Here is a 22249-nt window from a genome sequence, read left to right on the forward strand (position 1 = left end):
TTCAACAGCCCTTCATGCTAAAAACGCTCAATAAATTCGGTATTGATGGAACGTACCTCAAAATAATAAGAGCTATTTATGACAAACCCACAGCCAATATCATACTGAATGGGCATAAACTGGAAAAATTCCCTTTGAAAACTGGCACAAGACAGGGATGCCCTCTCTCACCACTCCTATTCAACATAGTGTTGGAAGTTCTGGCTAGGGCAATTAGGCAAGAGAAAGAAATCAAGGGTATTCAGTTAGGAAAAGAAGAAGTCAAATTGTCCCTGTTTGCAGATGACATGATTGTATATTTAGAAAACCCCATTGTCTCAGCCCAAAATCTCCTTAAGCTGATAAGCAACTTCAGCAAAGTCTCAGGATACAAAATTAATGTGCAAAAATCACAAGCATTCTTATACACCAGTAACAGACAAACACAGAGCCAAATCAGGAATGAACTTCCATTCACAATTGCTTCAAAGAGAATAAAATACCTAGGAATCCAACTTACAAGGGATGTAAAGGACCTCTTCAAGGAGAACTACAAACCACTGCTCAGTGAAATAAAAGAAGACACAAACAAATGGAAGAACATACCATGCTCATGGATAGGAAGAATCAATATCGTGAAAATGGCCATACTGCCCAAGGTAATTTATAGATTCAATGCCATCCCCATCAAGCTACCAATGAGTTTCTTCACAGAATTGGAAAAAACTGCTTTAAAGTTCATATGGAAACAAAAAAGAGCCGGCATCTCCAAGACAATCCTAAGTCAAAAGAACAAAGCTGGAGGCATCACGCTACCTGACTTCAAACTATACTACAAGGCTACAGTAACCAAAACAGCATGGTACTGGTACCAAAACAGAGATATAGACCAATGGAACAGAACAGAGTCCTCAGAAATAATACCACACATCTACAGCCATCTGATCTTTGACAAACCTGAGAGAAACAAGAAATGGGGAAAGGATTCCCTGTTTAATAAATGGTGCTGGGAAAATTGGCTAGCCATAAGTAGAAAGCTGAAACTGGATCCTTTCCTTACTCCTTATACGAAAATTAATTCAAGATGGATTAGAGACTTAAATGTTAGACCTAATACCATAAAAATCCTAGAGGAAAACCTAGGTAGTACCATTCAGGACATAGGCATGGGCAAAGACTTCATGTCTAAAACACCAAAAGCAACAGCAGCAAAAGCCAAAATTGACAAATGGGATCTAATTAAACTAAAGAGCTTCTGCACAGCAAAAGAAACTGCCATCAGAGTGAACAGGCAACCTACAGAGTGGGAGAAAATTTTTGCAATCTACTCATCTGACAAAGGGCTACTATCCAGAACCTACAAAGAACTCAAACAAATTTACAAGAAAAAAACAAACAACCCCATCAAAAAGTGGGCAAAGGATATGAACAGACATTTCTCAAAAGAAGACATTCATTCAGCCAACAGACACATGAAAAAATGCTCATCATCACTGGCCATCAGAGAAATGCAAATCAAAACCACAATGAGATACCATCTCACACCAGTTAGAATGGCGATCATTCAAAAGTCAGGAAACAACAGGTGCTGGAGAGGATGTGGAGAAATAGGAACAGTTTTACACTGTTGGTGGGATTGTAAACTAGTTCAACCATTATGGAAAACAGTATGGCAATTCCTCAAGGATCTAGAACTAGATGTACCATATGACCCAGCCATCCCATTACTGGGTATATACCCAAAGGATTATAAATTATGCTGCTATAAAGACACATGCACACGTATGTTTATTGCAGCACTATTCACAATAGCAAAGACTTGGAATCAACCCAAATGTCCATCAGTGACAGATTGGATTAAGAAAATGTGGCACATGTACACCATGGAATACTATGCAGCCATAAAAAAGGATGAGTTTGGGTCCTTTCTAGGGACATGGATGCAGCTGGAAACCATCATTCTCAGCAAACTATCACAAGAACAGAAAACCAAACACCGCATGTTCTCACTCATAGGTGGGAACTGAACAATGAGATCACTTGGACTCGGGAAGGGGAACATCACACACTGGGGCCTATCATAGGGAGGGGGAAGGGGGGAGGGGGAGGGATTGCATTGGGAGTTATACTTGATGTAAATGACGAGTTGATGGGTGCTGATGAGTTCATGGGTGCAGCACAGCAATATGGCACAAGTATACATATGTAACAAACCTGCATGTTATGCACATGTACCCTAAAACTTAAAGTATAATAATAATAAAAATATATATATATATATATAAAAATATTTCATGGCTTTTTATTTACAGACTAATTTGCAAGCAGATCACTTGAAATTAAAAATACTAATATACATATAACTGCCAATTCAAATTTTAGACATCCATCTCTTACAGAATAGATGCTATATACATAAGTGTTTTTAGTAAAGGTCCTAGCTAAAACCATGATTAATGTCCTAATGTCAATGCAGCAAAGAAATAACTCAGATTTTTCTCAACAAGATGTTCTGGAAATGATTATACTACATTAAATGCAGAATTTCAAGGGGTGCAGAGATCTGCCACAGGGTATGTAGTTAGATGGGGCAAATTCTTAACCTATGTCAATGTCTCTTTTATTAGCCTAATACAGTCTTGAGATTGGCACCATTAATAAAACCAATTTTCTTAGTATTCAGTAGTTTTGGGTGTTTTGGTTCCCTTACTTGAACAACTTGTCATTTCTATCAGCTGTCTTTCTTAGTTTCCTGTGGCCATTCAGAAAATGGAAAACAGAATGTGTGGTGAGTTACTGCTCGTTGATTAAATAGAACCAAAATATACCAGAGTCTTTTCTTAGTGTTTTTTTTTTTGTTTTTTTTTGTTTTTTTTTGTTTTTTTTTTTGAGACAAGGTCTCAGTCTTTCACCCAGGCTGGAATGCAGTGGTGTCATTTCGGCTCACTGCAACCTCTGCTTCTGGATTCAAATCATTCTCCTGCCTCAGCCTTCCGAGTAGTTGGGATTACTGGTGTGCACTAGCACACCTATCTAATTTTTGTAGTTTTAGTAGAGGCGGGGTTTCACCATGTTGGCCAGGCTGGTCTTCTGACCTCAATTGGCAGCCTTTATAAACACTTTTATAAAGATTATTAACATTATTTTCTAATTGCTATATTTGCTTTTATAAAGTGTGTAAATATACTTTGCTTTATGCTTCCAAACCTGAATGACAACCATGATAACATTGTAAGGTAGGAATCTATAATTTAGAAATTGAAGAAACAATATATAATAAAATGCATTAAATTCAACTTATTTATATATCTATATATTATAATTATATAATTCTAACAGTTTAATATACATTAGGAATTCTAATTTAGAGTCTATCATGCAATTCTAATATATATTAGATATCTAATTTTAGTATACTTAATAGAATAATATAATTTCAATTCACAATGAAAGTATTGAAGGCCCTAACTACACCCATTCCATTTCTATTTCAATTTCCTCTCTCTACACACCACATTTATCCTCTTGGTTCACACAAAACCCATGCAGTTTCCAAGGAATAGGACAAAAGCTCAAAATTTCTGAGATGGAAGTGTCACCTTCTGGGAATTCAGCTACGAGGACCAAATGCAACTATACAATGGAACTGTAATATTAACAGCAATGTATATTTTCTTTGGAAGGCTGTAGCACTCAATATGTAAACTCTACCCTCTATTGATGTATCACAGAAGCTTGTGCAGGTAACTAGTAAATAGACCTCATAACAGCCACAGACCTTCTGCACAGAGGTAAAGGGCTAAGTTCAGCATCAACATTGCTTTACACTGAGAAGCCAGACAGGATTGAAGTCATCAGTCACTTTGTTCTTCATGTATAGGTGTGGAAGATGGATTGATACTCGTTGAGGCAGGTTGAGTGCTTGGCCTCTTGGAAAATACAAAACACTTCAAACTTCAGGAGAAAGTTCCTAAAATTCTTGCTAATAATGCTCGTAAACATTTTTGTTTGTAAGCATTGTGACTGCACATTATTATAAAAATAAATGTAGCATATAATACTTACAAACTATATTTGTGGTAAAGTTTGTAATCATTAATTTATTTCCAATCTTAAACATTTCATCTGAGTTTTACAAAGGAAAAATTCCAGAATAGGATCTTCTTAATGTCCTATCTTGTCTTCTTTGTCAAAAATATTTTAGTGTACTTGAACCTTCCAAACTCTACAATAATATGCCTTTCACTAGATTGCATTAGAAGACCAGGTCCAGAAAAGCAAATGTACATTTGTGAGTAGATGATGTTCCAGTGTGTTTCATACAGTGAAAAAAACAATTTGCAAGTTTTCTAACTTTTGAAATGATTAAACTGTGTATTACAGTGTTCACCTTTTGCTTCCTTAGTTGTTTTAATTAGAAAACTTAAAACTCCCCTCATAATTTTTTAAATGTTAGATTGTGTTCTTACATTTTCGGTAAAGATAGTAACATGTTAGGAGGCCCAGTTACAAAAAAAACTTTGGATTACAAATTCATTTGAATTTATATTTAATAAAATGATTTATTTTTATAACAATTCCTTCCTATTTGCAAATTTGCTTTGCATTAAATTGCTGCTTGTGGGAACGTAAAATTGTACAGCTACTTTGGGAAATCATCTTGTAGTTAAACACACATCTATTGTGTGAACCAGATATGTTACTCCTAGGCATTTACTCAAGATAAATGAATATATATATATACACACACACACATATATGTATATACATGTATATATATATGTGTGTACACACACATATATATATCTCCATACAAAAACTTCTATACACAGATATTGATAGAAGCTTTTTTGTAAGCAGAAATGGAAATAATCCTAATATTCACCAACATGTAAATGGATTAATCAAATCTGGCATATCTTCAATGAAAAATTATTTACCATTTAAAATATTGATTCACATAATAACATGGATGAATCTCAGAATAACTTTGCTAGTAAAAGAAGTGAGATAATAAAACATATTGTATGATTCCTTTTATATGTTACTCCAGAAAATGCAAACTAATATAAAACAATATAGCAATTGAACACACAACATTATTGTCTGGGAAGGAAGACTAGGAGGAAAGGATTACAACTAAATATAAAGATTTTGGGTGATGAATACATTTACTCTCTTGACTATGGTGTTGATTTTCTGGGCATATAACTATGGTAAACATTATCAAAATGTACTCTTTAAATATAATCAGTGTTAAATGTATAAAATTATATTTTAATGAAGCTGTTTAAAAATAAAAGAGAACAGCCTGTCTATTCTATAAGTCACAGAATCCTATTTTCCTGTACACCTGTGGTTACTATAAAGAAACAAAAACTGAAGGGTATACTTTGTTGTTCTTATTGTGTTTGTTTTTTTAAATAAATGTTTGCATAGGCATTCAACATAATCTGGATATATGTAGAGAAAAATAATTGTATCTCAATTTTGGATTTGTTCTCTCTTTTAAAAGAGAACAAAGAGAATGGAAAAAATAAAATAAAAAGAGTTAAGACAATTCAGAAGGAAAACTAAATTAACAGGGAGAAAAAAAGAGAAAAACCAAACAATTTATACGTGCAATACTTAGCAAACAATTGCAAACAATTGCTAAACAATTGATAATAATTGTTTGCAAACCTTAGCAAACAATTTATATGTGCAATACTGTGTACAAGACTACCATTGGCTAAACACCAGCTTCTTTTTTTTCGTGTAATGTCTCTATAGATTATCTGCACTAGTACTTTTCATCAATGCTGTTAATACAAACTACATTGTACTTGCAATACAATGTCTACCACTGGAAGCTGCTAAGGGGCTAATTAAGTAATTTATTCAAATTACTTTTAGATATTTCAAGGGAAAATAGTTTACGAATGTCCATTACTGTTTTGAGGCATTTGCTTCTAATTCTTGTTTTTAAAACAATGAATACTCCCATCCTAATGCACTGGCCGTTTTCTCTAGTTCAATAATGTGTTGACAATTTATCCTGTTTTTCTTCCAAGATAAATATAATAATATATTATTCAAATTACTTGTGAACATAAAAATTTTCAAACAAGTAAATGCAAAATGGTATTAATAGAAATTGGTAAATAATTCAACAAAAAACAAATCACATGATTCTATATGCTCAGAATAACTATATAATATCAATATATTTTAATGAAATGCTAGGAAAATGCTTAACAGAAATTTGAATGACATCAATCACCGAAGAATCAAATTACTTTTAGTTATAAAACTGTTGAGATTATACTTTTCTGAAAACATATCAATAATGCAGTAAATTGACAAAAACATATATAGTCATATAATATACATACTACATATGCATGTTTTTATATATACTATATAAACATGAATAACTAAGCATTTAGATAATACTTTCATTATAGAACTTGTTTAATGTCATTCAATCACACAGTGTAAGGTGAACAGTTAAAAAGTCTTCTACAAACAAAGATGCTTTTATGTACCATATAAAGAGGTTAGATATGTACCTTTATAATAGTGGGTGACTTGTCAAAGTTTCATTATACATCAATGAAATCAGAAAATGAAAATGACTATGATAAATAAGGTAAGCAATTTAGTATAAAAAAGTAATTAAAAGTCTGAATTTATATTTCTACAAACATGAATTTCTACAGACACAAACACAAATTTTTACAAACACAATTTTTGTTGTTCATTTAACAATAGTGGAGGATGTACTCATTAATCAACGAGTAACTTTAGATTTCATGACATACACAAAAAGTTCAAAGATTTTCAATGTTATAAAACGTAATTCATGCAGAATATGCATGTGTAAATTGTAGAAAGGAAAAAATGAGCATAGAAGACACATATTTCTCTCTAGACTTACGGCTTCTTATGTAATATTTATACATACTTATATATCTCTATTACAGTTTTCCACTTTTATTTCATAAATCTATATATAGATTTATGACATATATATAATATATATATAATATATATGCACACACACAAAAATAATGTGTTATGACATATATATAATATATATGCACACACACACAAATCATGTGTTACATGTTCAAGCATTAGGCCTTTCAGAATAAAGAAGTATATTAATATATACTATAATATAAACAAATATATACTTATATATACATACTATAATATATACATGTATACACACACTTATTTTTAACAGCTTCAAGCTGAATATGCTTACATTAATAAGGGTAAAAAATGGGCTCTTCACATTCACATTCCCTATATACTTTAATACTTAAAAGTTTAATCAATTTTATTTCACATTATATATTATATAAGCAAGTAAATTTACAAAACAAGTGTGTGTGTTCATGACATATTTTGCATTAAGTAACACACATCTTAAAATCATTTTTCTCCCATGGACAAATGTGAATAAATATTGATTGAAGTATTTATTTTATGTCCTCAAATCAACCAATTATCACTCTCAGAAAATCATTTTGTAATCAGGACAATAAGAACTGTGAAGAAAACCAAAACAGACACATGCTTACACATGCTCCACACAAACATACATACATACATTCCTGAAGTAGTTCATACAATAAACATTACATAATTACTAAATTAAATAATTACTAATGAAATAATGAATGAAAAAATTCACAAATTAAATATTCTCAGAATTATTTCATAATAGCCATGTAAATTGGCATAACTATGAATTCATTTGGGCAAATTAACTGTACCATTTTAATACATATATGAATTTAATTAGCACAATTTTCACATTAAATATATTATTCGCCAACAACAGGCTTGGATATTCCTAAGTTGCTATTGTTTTGATAAATGAAAAAATAAAATTAATAAAATAATATTGGGTAAATAATAAGTCTGGGTTTTGACTCTCTAAGTTTAGTAGCAACTGAAGAGTGACCTTGGCAAATCACTTAACCTCTCTGAACCTCAGTTCCCTGAACTGTAAAATGAATGGCTGTAGTGAATGAACTTTGTACTCACTGCCATCTCTGAGATTTTCTACGCCTCTGAAAAAGACTTCTGAATACTAGGATGTAAAAAATATTAACTGCTAAAATTTCTATTTCTATTTAATTTGTAATATGCTTATTTCTTAGAAATTTGCAGCCTTATTTGCACATTTCTATTATATTTATTAAGTGAATTTTTAGGGTGAAACTATCCTACAATGACATTTTTAGCATATATATCTTTCCAGAGTTTGAAAAGTTTCAGCTTCACCTTCATCTGACTCAGTATTGCAAATAATTAAATGTCTCAAGGTGTCAAAACTAATTTGTTCACAGTAAGATGTGGCTTGGATATTCAGGGTCCTGAAAAGGGAAAGACTAAAAGGATTGGCAAATTGATCGTACCATGAAAAATGAATAAACCATAGTCTTAAATTGCTTATACTTAAAACTTTCTTGAAAACATAAATCACAGTTTATTTGTCCCTTACATTGCTTTATTACAGATATGAAGATACACAATTATAATAGTGATATCTTGGGAAAATAATGCTTACTATTTTTTACATTTGCTGTTACAATACTGGTCCTTCAAATTATGTTGATTCAAACTTAAGCAATACAGAATGTTTTAATTAAGAGCTTGACCAATTCAATTTCTTAGTATTGAAATTACACAACTGGCATTATATTAAATGCTTAGAAGCAAATAAACTATAATATATGCCTCAATCTGTTTTGGCTGTTATAACAAACAAATGTGTGTGGTTTAAACAACAAATATTTATTTTTTGAAGTGCTGAAGACTGGAAGTCTGAGATAAAGATGCCAGTATGAGAGGGATTTTGGTGAAGCCCCTCTTCCTGATTATGTCCTCTCATGAACCTTCCTTGGTGTAGGCACCGAGAGAGTGAAATCCTGTGTTGCTTCTTCTTTTCATAAGACCATTCATTCCACCATGATGGTTATACTTCATGATCTAATCTAACCCTAATTATCTCCAAAAGGCCCTATTTCCAATAATATCACATTTAGGGTACAATTTATGAATTTTGGGGGACAGGGTACAGACATTCTGTTCATAGCAGTATTTTAATAATCATGCCCAAATACACATATAGTGTTATCACTATTACAAAAAAAAAAAGCAAAACAGTTTTTTCCTATAATAGGACAAAGAAGTAAATCTCTGAAAGCTAGAAAAAGATTCTACTTTACTTTTTGTAATTTTCACATCTTGCGTTTGTGTTTTTTAAATTTGATATAGATATTAATTGAAGTTTATACTTCTTTAAAAAATAAAATATTATTACTTTATTTAAATAAAAATAATATGTTATTGCTTCAGATAAGTGAATGAATTGGGTTTTTTTAGAGTTTAAACTAATATTTTCTTTTAAACATATTATCATAAATATTCTATTTCATCTCACTAGTCAAAGTAGAATGGCATTACTTTTGTTCTTAAAAGCAGTATACACACAATTAACCTTATAAAGACAGAATTTTAAGGTATACGATATGCTCTTGACCAATCTAAGCATAGGAGTTTGATATGTTAGAATTAGAGAGTTTCTGCCCCTTTCAAGTTTTAAAAAATGAGACTTCAACCACTCAGAGATCTTAATTACTATTACAAATAGATTGATGATACAAAAGTAATCTACACAATGAGAACTAGAGTTATAAATGTATTCATTTATTGACCATCTTCAACATGCCAGACAATGTGTTAACTGTGTTAGAAATATAATTTGTCCTCCTCACAACCCCTCCAGTTAAGTATTATTCTTTTCATTTCCAAAGTAAGTAACTTAACTAAGTTGCACAACTAATGGTTGAATGATTATTCCAGGTTACATATATTGATTGTTGTAATTTTCTCTAATTTGGCCTTGAGATCTCTCTGGAGAGTGTCTGTGAATTCTAGCTCTTTCTTGCTGGGGCTCCAGGAGAAGTGATCGTGCATACCTACAGTGTGCCTTTCACTAGATACTTCTTTATTCAGAAGGAAGGCCTAGTACCTGAGTGTCCACCACATGACCAGGCCTCCTTCTCACAGGAAGGAGACTGTTTACACTGACAGACACTTTTTTGGCTCTTGTTTAGTTTATTATAGAAACCTGTGTTTAGTTTATTCTTGACAAGATAGCTACTCTGTAGAAGAACTTTGACAGGGAAGAAAGTTAGGTTCTGGTATGTTGGTTGAATGAGACACAAAGGAGAAAACAAAACAAAAACATATTGAATAATCTAAGTAGGTTATTACTCATAGGTCCATAAGAAATGAGACATACCCATGGGTTGATGGGAAAACCAAAGAATCAATGTGTTCAATCAGCAAGTAGGGAGCCAGAAAAAAATAAAGTTCCTATGGATCAAGGACTTTATTGGAGTCCAGAGCATTACCCAAGCAGAATTTCTAAGGGGAGTTTTAATTGATTGGTTTAGAGCAAACAGGTGCCAGTTCTGTGGAGTCACTTAGTGACTGAGAATGGCCACCAGAGCATCTCAGCAGTTTGTGCAGGGTTCAGGGTCAGTGGGTTGAGTTAAGTAGGTTGTATGTATACATCTATGGGACATGAAGATGATCATCAGGAGGCAATTGTACAAGATAGATATGTGGATTAACCACAATAAAGAACTGGGAGGAAGTGGATAATTGAAAACTATGTCAAGGGTGACTAAGCTTTTATTGTGGTATGCCAAGTTAAGCCTATATTCAAAATGGATGCTGTTTTAATCTGTTCTCACACTACTTTAAAGACATATCTGAGATTTGGTAATTTATAAAGAAAAGAGGTTTAATTTGTTGATGGTTCTGTGGGCCGTACATACTTTTGCTTCTGGGGAGACCTCAGGAAACTTAAAATCATGGCAGAAGGCAAAAGAGGAGCAAGCACATCATCACATGGCCTGCAGGAAGAAGAGAGAATGAGGGAGGTGCTGCACACTTTCAGGTCTTGTGAGAACTCTATTACAAGGCAGCAGTAGTTGGATAGTGCTAAACCATTAGAAACCATGATCCAATCACCTCCCACCAGACCCCACCTCCAGCATTGAGAATTACAATTTAACATGAGATTTGAGTGGGGACACAGAAGCAAACCATATCAGACGCTGAGGCAACATAAAATTATAGGAATGTACTACACTGAAATATAATAACTATTAATAAATAACCATACATCCTATTATGCCCAGGAAAGCCTGATTCCTACCTGTTGTTTTAGAGAAATGTGAATAGAGCCTCATTTCATTATCAAAAATATATTGGTTGAGTTGGTAAATTATGTAATCTCTCTAAATATAGAAAATATGCAATAGGTTTCTACGTTAATGTCTAGTCAACAAGGGATTTGCAAAAATAATTAATTAGTTTATTATACTCTGTATTCTAGTAAGGTCTAATTACTTTTCTTTCTTTGGGTGTCATTTTCTTATTACATCTGAGCAGGAATGCCATTCTGATGTATCAGGGAACTTATTACTGAAAGCATGATTGTTTATCATCTTGTTCACTGCATAGTTATTTAGGTGACAAATTATCCATTGATTTTTAAGGAAGGCTTTGTAAATAGCAAACAGCCTGTTTGTATAATTTAATGGTAAGTGTAAAATTCATCTTTCTGCCTGTTTAACCAAGTGGTCTATTTTATAATTGTTATGGTTGTGCACTTTTTTGGTTTTTGCTTGTTTGAACTCACTGTCTATATAAGTTGCTCAAAGCTCTGCATGTAGGTGGAATAGGAGGTGTGTTTTAAATTTTTTCTTGCAGTGTCACCTGAATAATAGATCTCTTATTGTGTAGTTTTACCTGTTTCTGAAAAACACTATTAACTATGACCCAGACACAGTCACTAAGAAGTTATACTGATTAATGGTTCGGTGACCTACTTGGTGCAGTTTATTACAGGTAAACATACATTTCTTGGAAGAAGCACTATGAAGGTCAGTTTTCTAGGCCTTTGGCCTCAGACAAAATTTATATCTCCATGTTTCTTTTAAGATCTATCACAAGAACAGAAAACCAAACACCGCATGTTCTCACTCATAGGTGGGAACTGAACAATGAGATCACTTGGACTCAGGAAGGGGAACATCACACACCGGGCCTATCATGGGGAGGGGGGAGGGGGGAGGGATTGCATTGGGAGTTATACCTGATGTAAATGACGAGTTGATGGGTGCAGCACACCAACAAGGCACAAGTATACATATGTAACAAACCTGCACGTTATGCACATGTACCCTACAACTTACAGTATAATAATAATAAATAAATTAAAAAAAAAAAATCTATGGTTTCTATAACTAAAGGAAAAAGCAAACGGTAGAGTTTGAAGATTATGCTCTGAGTTCCAAAGATGTTAGTCAATGTGCTGGCAGTTCTTAGGAATATGACCTTGTATAAATTACTTGGCCTCCTTAAACCTTAGACTTCTTACTAGTATATAAAGATATTAATGCATTAACATATAATATCATCCAAGGGAAATATGAGACATTTTAACATTTATTTGAGTACCTCGACCATACTATTTACTCAATAAAATGTAGCTATGATATAATTATTATATTGCATACTAAGTTTTAAACTCCAAGTTTGTAAGTATCCAGGTTTGTAAACTCGTGAAAATCACACACACAAAAAAAAATACCTCGCAAAACTGGGCCACATAAACTGGAAGGCAGGGTACATCCAAACGTAACTCATGTAGATGTGATAACATTGTACAGTATTCAAAGTAGCTATCAGTATTTTCTCTGAGTGGTTTCCATACAAAAATATACTTCTCATTTTCTTAAAAATAGACTACCAAATAAATTTGATATAAGCAATGCCTTAAAAAATCATAGGTATCTACCCTCTAGTCTCTGGACAAACAAAATGCTTCCTATAAGAAAGGATATCCAAATCAATTTTTATTTATAGAGTGCAAACATGCAAAATTGTTTGTCTATAGTAGTAAAGATAAAATTTTTGTTAACTCTTATGGTAAAAGGGCCTGTGGCTTTCTAATTTAATATTTTAGGGAAAAAAATCTCTTAATCTTCAGTAGGTATTATGAATAAGGGTCATTTTGTTTCCTAAAATTAAATAAATATAAGAAAGTGCTTAATTTTAATATTAACCTACATTAATTTAATTCTGAATGTATGTAATATGCCACTTTGACCTGCTGGATTTTAAAAGGAGCTTCAAGGTATCTCAAACTTTCCTCCTTCCTCTTGTCTCTTAACCCTCTGTTTTGTCCAAAGCCCAGAATGAAGCTGTTCTCTGAAGTTCCCTTAACTGTCTGCAGTCTGGACTGCCAAAGAAGAAAACAACCAGCTCTGGTCCCTTCCCTGAGTTTTCATTAACTGAACTCATATCACAGGAAGAAAGACCGAAAAGTCTGCCAAGACACCTGGACAGACCATTGTAACGAAACATCATCTACTGGCCGGGCGCGGTGGCTCACGCCTGTAATCCCAGCACTTTGGGAGGCTGAGGTGGGCAGATCATGAGTTCAGGAAATCCAGACCATCCTGGCTAAGACGGTGAAACCCCGTCTCTACTAAAAATACAAAAAATTTACCGGGCGTCGTGGAGGGCGACTGTAGTCCCAGTTACTCTGGAGGCTGAGGCCGGAGAATGGTGTGCGCCCAGGGGGAGGAGCTTGCGTTGAGCCGAGATCTCCCCACTGCATGCTCCAGCGTGAGGGACAGAGCAAGATTCTGCAGGAAAAAAAATATATATATACACACACACACACACACACACACACATATATATGATCTACCGTGTAGACCCAGCAGATGTTGTCCTAGGTCATTGTATGTCCTCCAAGTCCATTCACTTTCCCCTAAAAATTATTTACTATTCCTCAAATATCCACCTTTTCCCCACTCCCTTTCCCCTGTGGAGAAAGGTATATAAACATCTGTACCCCACTGAGCTATGTGATTATCATTTTCCTGTGCAATGCACATTACAATACAATTTAAATGATTTTTCTCCAATTCATCCATCATTTGTCGCTTAATTTTCAGTGAACTTTTAGAGGTATGTGAAAAGGGTTTTCCCTCAGTCCCTAAGTGATCCAGACTAACCACTGACCCTTGGGTCTGACAAATTCTTTTTAGAGAGTTACCATATTGTACAAATTGCACCAACATATATGAGTATAAGAATAATCACAATTATGTCCTTTGCAAGGACGTGATATGGAGATGGAGGCCATTATCCTTACCAAACTAACACAGGAACAGAAAACCAAAAATGGCATGTTCTCACTTATAAGTGGGAGCTAAATGATGAGAACACATGGACACACAGAAGGGAACAACACACACTGGGGCCTATTGGAGGGTGGAAAGTGGGAGGAGGGAGAGGGTCGGGAAAAATAACTAATGGATACTAAGCTTAATATCGGTTGATATAATCTGTGCAACAAAGGCCCATGACACATGTTTATGTATGTAACACACTTACACCTCCTGAACATTTACCCCAAACTTAAAGTAAAACAACTTTAAAAAAAAAAAAATCACAGTCCATATTGTTTTGTTCAAATGAAAACTGGTTAAGCACACACATATTGGGGTCCTTCCTATGGGATAATACTATAGTAAGCATTTTTTGAGAAATTATGACATATAGGATTTTGTGAAAAAAATATTTCTTTGTGCCTGTTATTTCCACCCCCTCTCAAATTGTTCACTAAAAATGAAGCTTTCTAGCTTCAAACAAACAAATAAAAACCAAAAAAGCTTATGATTTAAAAGTATTAGTGTTAAACATCTATCTACGTTAATAAAACCGTGCAATTATATAGAAATTAAGCAGCTGGAATAGAGAACTTTAATGTCATTATCCTAAAACTTCTTTTCCTCAGCCTTATCCTTGGAGTTGTAAAATGATATGAATCTCATATTTAACCTCCAAAAGGCTTTATTTTTGACCCCATGCTCTTTTTGTTTGAGTCGAAGGCTGCCTGCGCTTTATCTGCCCTGGTATTGTAAAATATTTTGCAGGGTCATTTTTAATTCTTCTTAAAGCAGCAGCATGCTTCAAAGCAACATTGACTATTAGGGGTTGCTGATCTCTTTAGGTCAGTTTACTAAAAAGGTTATAACTGATTTGTTATAAATCAACTGAGTAAAATTAATCCTTTGTTAAGCGATTTTTTGTGTGGTTATTCTTAACACTACTGGTTTTGTTTCCAAAATTTAACTTGTAAAATTACTCCTTAAGATTCATAAGCAGACAGCACCACATTTGCATTTTAAATGTATGTAATATTGCTCAAACTACTTCACCTTACACTACAAAGAAATTTATTTATTGTAATTTTATTTTCCCTTTCCTCTCCCATATGATAATCAGTATCTTTTTGCTTATCAAATCAGAAATATTAAGAAAAGGCGTCTGATCTTGTACCACTGGTGCTATACATTTTTCCTGTTCCAAGCTGAAAGCCCAAACACACAGTTATTTATGATATCTTCCAATTCAATTCGCATTGTATTCAGTCTGCAAGCCTCATGCAGCCTCTAAAGAAAGATGTATCTATTTCTTATGTTTTTTTTGTTTGAACTTCTCATTCACTTCTAAGTGGCATCTCTGCATCATCCTCTTTCCTAGTTTTATATCTTCATTTGGAACAGGACTGTACCCTCTGCTTTAGCACTCAGATGCCACCCTATAGAGTTCAGTTCCTTGACATCCTGAGCCTACATTCTAAACAGTAACCTATGAGCTTCATCAAGCATACCCTAAACCCTAGTTAAATTGTAAAGCAAGTTTAGAGTAGAGCATATTTTCTGATTAAAATAGAATTAAATTAGAAATCAACTGCAAAAATAATCACATAAAATATTTGAAAATTTAGCATCACATTTCTAAATAATGCATTAATCTAATAAGTCATAAAGAAAAATATTAAGCTGAAATGAGGTGAAAATACAACATATAAAATTGGCAGAATGCAGAAAGAATATTGATTAGAAGATAATTTATACTGTTATATAGTATTATTAGAGCTAATAAATTACATAAAATCAGTGGCCAGAAATTCCTGCTTAAAAATATTTAAAAAGAGAAAAATATTTACATAAAATAAACAGGAATAAAAATTACTTTTAAAAAGAAATCAGCAAAATAATAATAATCAAAAAACAGAACACCATGGAAAAAAATAATAAAACCAAAAGCTGGCCCGGTGCGGTCACTCACATGTGTAATCTTAGCACTTTGGGAGGCTGAGGCGGGTGGATCACGAGATCAGGAGTTCGAGACCAGCCTGGCCAAGATGGTGAAACCCCGTCTCTACTAAAAATACAAAAATTAGCTGGGCGCAGTGGCAGGCTCCTGTAATCCCAGCTACTCAGAAGGCTGAGCCAGGAGAATCACCTGAACCCAGGAGATGGAGATTCCAGTGAGTCAAGATCGCACCACTGCACTCTAGCCTGGGCAATGGAGCAAGACTCTGTTTCAAACAAACAAACAAACAAACAAACAAACAAACAAGCTTATGATTTAAAAATATTAATGTTAAACATCTATCTAGGTTAATAAAACCATTCAATTATGCAGAAGTTAAACAGCATACTCCTGAATGACTTTTGGGTAAACAATGAAATTAAGGTTGAAATCAATAAGTTATTTGAAACAAATGAGAATGAAGATACAACATATCAGAATCTCTGGGACACACCTAAGGCAGTGATAAGCGGGAAATTTATAGCATTAAATGTTCACAACAAAGAGTTAGAAATATCTCAAATTAACAACCTAACATCACATCTGAAAGAATTGGAGAAGCATAGCTTTTATCAAAAAGACAACAAAATAATGAAAGTGAAGAAATGTAAAGCAAGGGCAACCCTCATACTCTCTTTCTGGGAAGGCAAATTAATACAACCACTGCGAAAAACAGTATGAAGGTATCTTAATAAACAAAAAATTGAACTACCATATGACCCAGTAATCTCATGGCTGTGTATATACCCAAAAGAAAAAAAAATTAGTATATCAAATAAGTAACTTTGCTTCTATGTTTATTTATTTATTTATTTTTATTAGTAGTACAATTTTTTTGAGACAAATTATCAGTCACCCAAGCTGGAGTGCAGTGGTGTAAACATGGCTCACTGCAGCTCAAACTCCTGGGCTCCAGTGATTCTCCTGCTTCAGTCTCCTGAAAAGCTGAGACCACAGGTGCTTGACACCACACCTGGCAATTAAACAACAACAACAAAAATAATAATAATAGTAGAGATGGTATCTCACCATGTTGCCCAGGCTGGTGTTGAACTCCTGGGCTCAAGTGATCCTCCCAGTTAAGCCTCACAAAGTACTGGGATTACGGGTGGGAACCACAATGCCTGGCCCTGGCTTCTCTCCTGTTTTTATTGAAGCACTATTCATACTAGCTAAACTATAGAATAAACCTGTGTCCATCAACGGATGAATGGATAAGGAAAATGTGGTATATATACGCAATGGAGTATTATTTAGCCATGAAATCCTGTCATTTGCAAAAACATGGATGGAACAGGAGGTTATTATTCTAGATGAAATATGCCAGAGATAGAAAGAAAAATATCACATGTCCTTATCCACATGCGAGAACTAAAAAAAGAAAAAAAAAAAAAACAAAAAACAAAAAAACGATTTTATAGAGCTAGAAAGTAGAATGATGGCAACTAGAGGCTGAGATGTAGAGTAGGAAGGAAGGTAAAGAAGAGTTGGTTAATGGATACGAACATTCGGTTAGATAGAAGAAATAAGATTTACTGTTTGGTGGTACAATATTTCAGTCACAGTTAATAATTTATTGTGCCAGGCATGATGGGTCACATCTGTCATTGCTTGACCCCAGGACTTTTATACTAGCCTGGGCAACATAGTGAGATTCCATTCTTTTTTACTTTAAAATATACAATAAATTATTGGTATTATTATTATTGAGACAGTGTTCCACTCTGTCACTCCGGCTAAAGTTCAGTGGTGCCATCATGGCTCACTTTAGCCTCAGTCTCCTAGGCTCAAGTGATATGCCTAACTCAGTGTCCCAGGTAGCTGTCTCAATAATAATAATTAAAATTATTTGTTGTATATTTTTAAATAACTACAAGAATGGAATTGGCATGTTCCTAACTCCAATTAATTATAAATGTTTAAGGTGATGGAAATTCTACCCTGATTTATTTATTTATTTATATTATATTTTATTTTATTTTGAGATGGAGCCTCACTCTGTCACCCAGCCTGGAGTGCAGTGGCACGATCTTGGCTCTGTGCAACCCCCGCCTCCCAGGTTCAAGCAATTCTCTGGCTCAGTCTCTGAAGTAGCTGGGATTACAGGTGCCCGCCACCAGGCTTAGGTAATTTTTGTATTTTTAGTAGAGACAGGATTTCACCATCTTGGCCAGGCTGGTCTTGAACTCCTGACCTCGTGATCCACCTGCCTCGGCCTCCCAAAGTGCTAGGATTACAGGAGTGAGCCACCGGACCTGGCAGATTTATTTATTATACATTTTATACTTGTAACAAAATATCACACCTACCTCATAAATATGAACTATTATCCATAGAAAATTGTTTAAAAGAAATGAGCTGTTAAGTCAAAAATGACATATAGGAATCTTACATGTATATTTCCAAGTACAAAAGACTAGACTAAAAAGGCTTCATAGTTTATGTGTTTAGCCTTATGATGTTTTGGAAAAGGCAAAACTTCAGAAACAGTAAGGTCAGTGGTTACCAGTTTTTTGAGGGAGGGTAGGGAAGGAGGGATGAATATGTAGAACAAAAAAAATGTTTAGGAAAGTAAAAAGATTCTGTATGGTACTGTAATAGTGAATACCTAATGTTATAAATTTACTGAAACCCACACTGTGCAACACAAAGCTCGAATCCTAATACAATCTATGGAATTTAGCTATTATTAAAGAATCAATATTGGGTCATCATTTCTAAAAATGTACCACAGCAGTACAAGATGTCACTAATAGGAGAAACGATGGGTTGAAAGAGGATGTATAAAAGGACTCTGTATTATTTGCTTTTATTTTCAATTTTGAAAAGTAACTGAAAAGTCAGTAGGGAAGTAAAAATTATCTTGACTACCCTTATTTATTATCAAGTAAAAGCAAAAATTTCAGTCTAATTTTTAAAATGAGACTGATTTAAAAAATTCTACAGCTTGAAAAATAATGGGGTTTATATCAGTAATACAAGGTTAGTTTCAGATATTACAATTAATGCCTTTTACCATATTAAGAGAATATAAGAGAAGAAAGCATAGGATCATTCTAGTAAATGCAAATAAAATGCTTGAATTAAAAAAAAATTCTATAGAAAACTCCTCAGAAAATTAGGAATGAAAAAAGAATGCTTAATGTTGAAGAAATTAATGATTTTAAAAATTTTGAACACACTAAGCATGTTCATTGCCACCATTTTTTTTTTCAGTTTTGTACAAGAGGTTCAATCTTACGCAATACAAAATAATGAGAAAGAAAAATATATAACACATAAAATTTCAAAGAAAGAACTCAGACTTTCTTTTCGTATAGATGGCATAATCATCTCTATAGATAATCCAAAACAATCCATAAAAAAGTGCTAGAGCTGATAACTAATTTTATTGGGTAACAAGAACTAAAATCTAATACACAAAAGTCAGTTTGGGTGCCACACAATGAATGGTGAGTTAGAAAATAAAAATTAAACTATCACTCACAAAAGCATAAAATTAAAATTTAAAACATAATTTAACCAGAGGTTTATAAAATGTGCATACTGAAAATTAAAAAGAAAAAAGCTACGAGAAATTAAATTTTGAGTGAATAATTAAATATTCAATAATTGGAATATTGATGATGTAAAGATAAAAATTCTTCACAAATTCATATATAGATTAAATGTAAGCCTAATTAAAATTCCAGTAGAATTATTTAAAAAATATGAGCTGAATCTAAAATATATATGGAAAGGCAGAGGTCCTTAGATATACATAATGATATGATAAAAGAAAAACATTTGGAGGACTTACACTACCTAGTTTTAATACTTACTCTAAAGTTATGGGGAAGAAAATAGTGTGCTATTGGCATATAAATTAATATACAAATAAAACAAAATGGAAAGTATAGAAATACATCCACATTTGCATGTTAAATTGTCTTTCTACAAAGATACCAAAGGTTATTCAATTGAAAAACATGTCTTTAAAAAAACAGTGCTGAAAAACAAAGCATGACATCTGTGTAGACAAAGATTAACCTCAATCTTCCTCAATATTAAAAATCACAGTATTAAAAACCTTAATCTGTAAAATCTCATTGCTAAAATAAATCAGCTCAGAATCAATCATAGAACTAAAAGTAAAAGTTAAAACTTAAAAACTATAGGCAAAATATATACATTTTTAGGCAAACGTATTTTTAATTATGGGTCAAGCATAGATTTGTCAAATAGGACACAAAATCATGAACAATAAAATAAAATAAAATGTGAAAAATAAATATTATTAAAATAAAACTAAAAATAAAATGTTTGCTGTTTCAAAGACACATATGAGAAAATAAAATAATCACATAATTGGAAAAAAATTAAATATGCATAATGTATTTATGAATATACATGATTCTATGTAAAATTATTGTAAACGTGTAATATGCACAAAATGTATAAATATAATAATCAGTTACATAATATGCACAAATATGCACATTTATGTGCAAATATTTTTGCATATTTATATCCAGAATACATAAAGAACTTTTATAATCAATAATTCAAAAATACAATTTAAATTGAGCAAAATGTGTGACTAGATACTTCACTATAAGTGATATACCACTGGTCAAAAGGAACATGGCAATATACACATCATCACTAGCCATCAAGAAATTGCACATGAAAACCAAAATATAATACTACTGTTCATCCAATAAAATGTGTTCTGAAATGAAATTGACAGATAATATCAAGTGTTTGGCAGTGTGTATAATATTAAACACTGTGTGACCCAACAATCCCATTTTGGGTATTTATCTAAGTGAAATGAAAAGTTACGTCCTCAAAAACCTGTACTCAAATGTTTATAACAGTTTTGTCTCACAATTTTCAAACCTGGAAACAACCCAATTTCTTCAACTGGCAGGAGGGTAAAGAAATGATGGATACTATGCAGCAATATAGATGAGTTAACTATTAATATTCACAAGTACATGGATGAATCTCAAAAGCAACAGGCGAAGTGAAAGAAGCCAGACCCAAAGACTCCATATTTTACAAATCAATTTTTGTGGAAATTTAAAACACAAAGCAACAGGTATGGCAAACAGATCAGTGATTGCCAGGGTTGGAGATGGGGATAGCATTTAACTACAAAGAGCAACACAAAGAAACTTTGGATGGTCACGGGGCCATTCTCGATTTTAAGTGCACTGGTAGTTACACAATTTTACATACTTGTACTTAATGCTACAGGGCTGTAGCTCCCAAAATAGTAAATTTTACTGTATGTGAATTAAAAGATAGCTTTTTAAAATGTAAAAAATAGTGCACAATATCTCGGTTTTTTTTTCTTAGTGTGTCTTTCTTGCACCTTTCTCCACACTTTCTCTTTCCAAGCGGAGGCAAATGTAATATACAAGATTGTAACTTGCAGTGTCCTGACATAAAAAAAGATGGCATATGCAAATTGAAATTAAGAAAAATTTAGTAAAATGATTTACAAAATGTTGGGAAGTATTTAGGTAAAACAACGAAACATAGGGTAGTCCAGCAGCCTGAAGTTAGTAATGGAGTGATCTATTACCAACTTTGGGCCTGAAAGAACAAAGTGGGAGAAATTACTGGACCTAGAAAGAAAGTCATCTGGCAAGAGTTGCCTGACAAAAGCTCTGAACCTCCGTATAGGGGGGCACTCTACCTGCAAAGTCCCAGCAGAGAGGGACAGGTAGGAAACTGTGAGTTCTCTCTTGTTCCTGCACGTAATTTCCATTGGAAAGACTTAACTAGAAACCAGAAAGCAAGAAGTCCCACTGATACAATCTAAGCAGGTCAGCCTCACCAACGAGAGAGGCAAGTGGAAAATGAGAGTCCATTTTGGGCAAATGGAAGACATACAGCAAAGCCATAGCATTTCCAATAAAGATACAGAGGAATAGAATCCATAATACTAAAAGAAAAATATAGTAAGATAACTAACATGTAATTATCTCATCTTTCTGTAGCTTCTAAAATCCTCTTATTATTT

Source organism: Theropithecus gelada, chromosome 2 (genome assembly GCF_003255815.1).
Source record: "Theropithecus gelada isolate Dixy chromosome 2, Tgel_1.0, whole genome shotgun sequence".
In the NCBI taxonomy this organism is placed as follows: domain Eukaryota; kingdom Metazoa; phylum Chordata; class Mammalia; order Primates; family Cercopithecidae; genus Theropithecus; species Theropithecus gelada.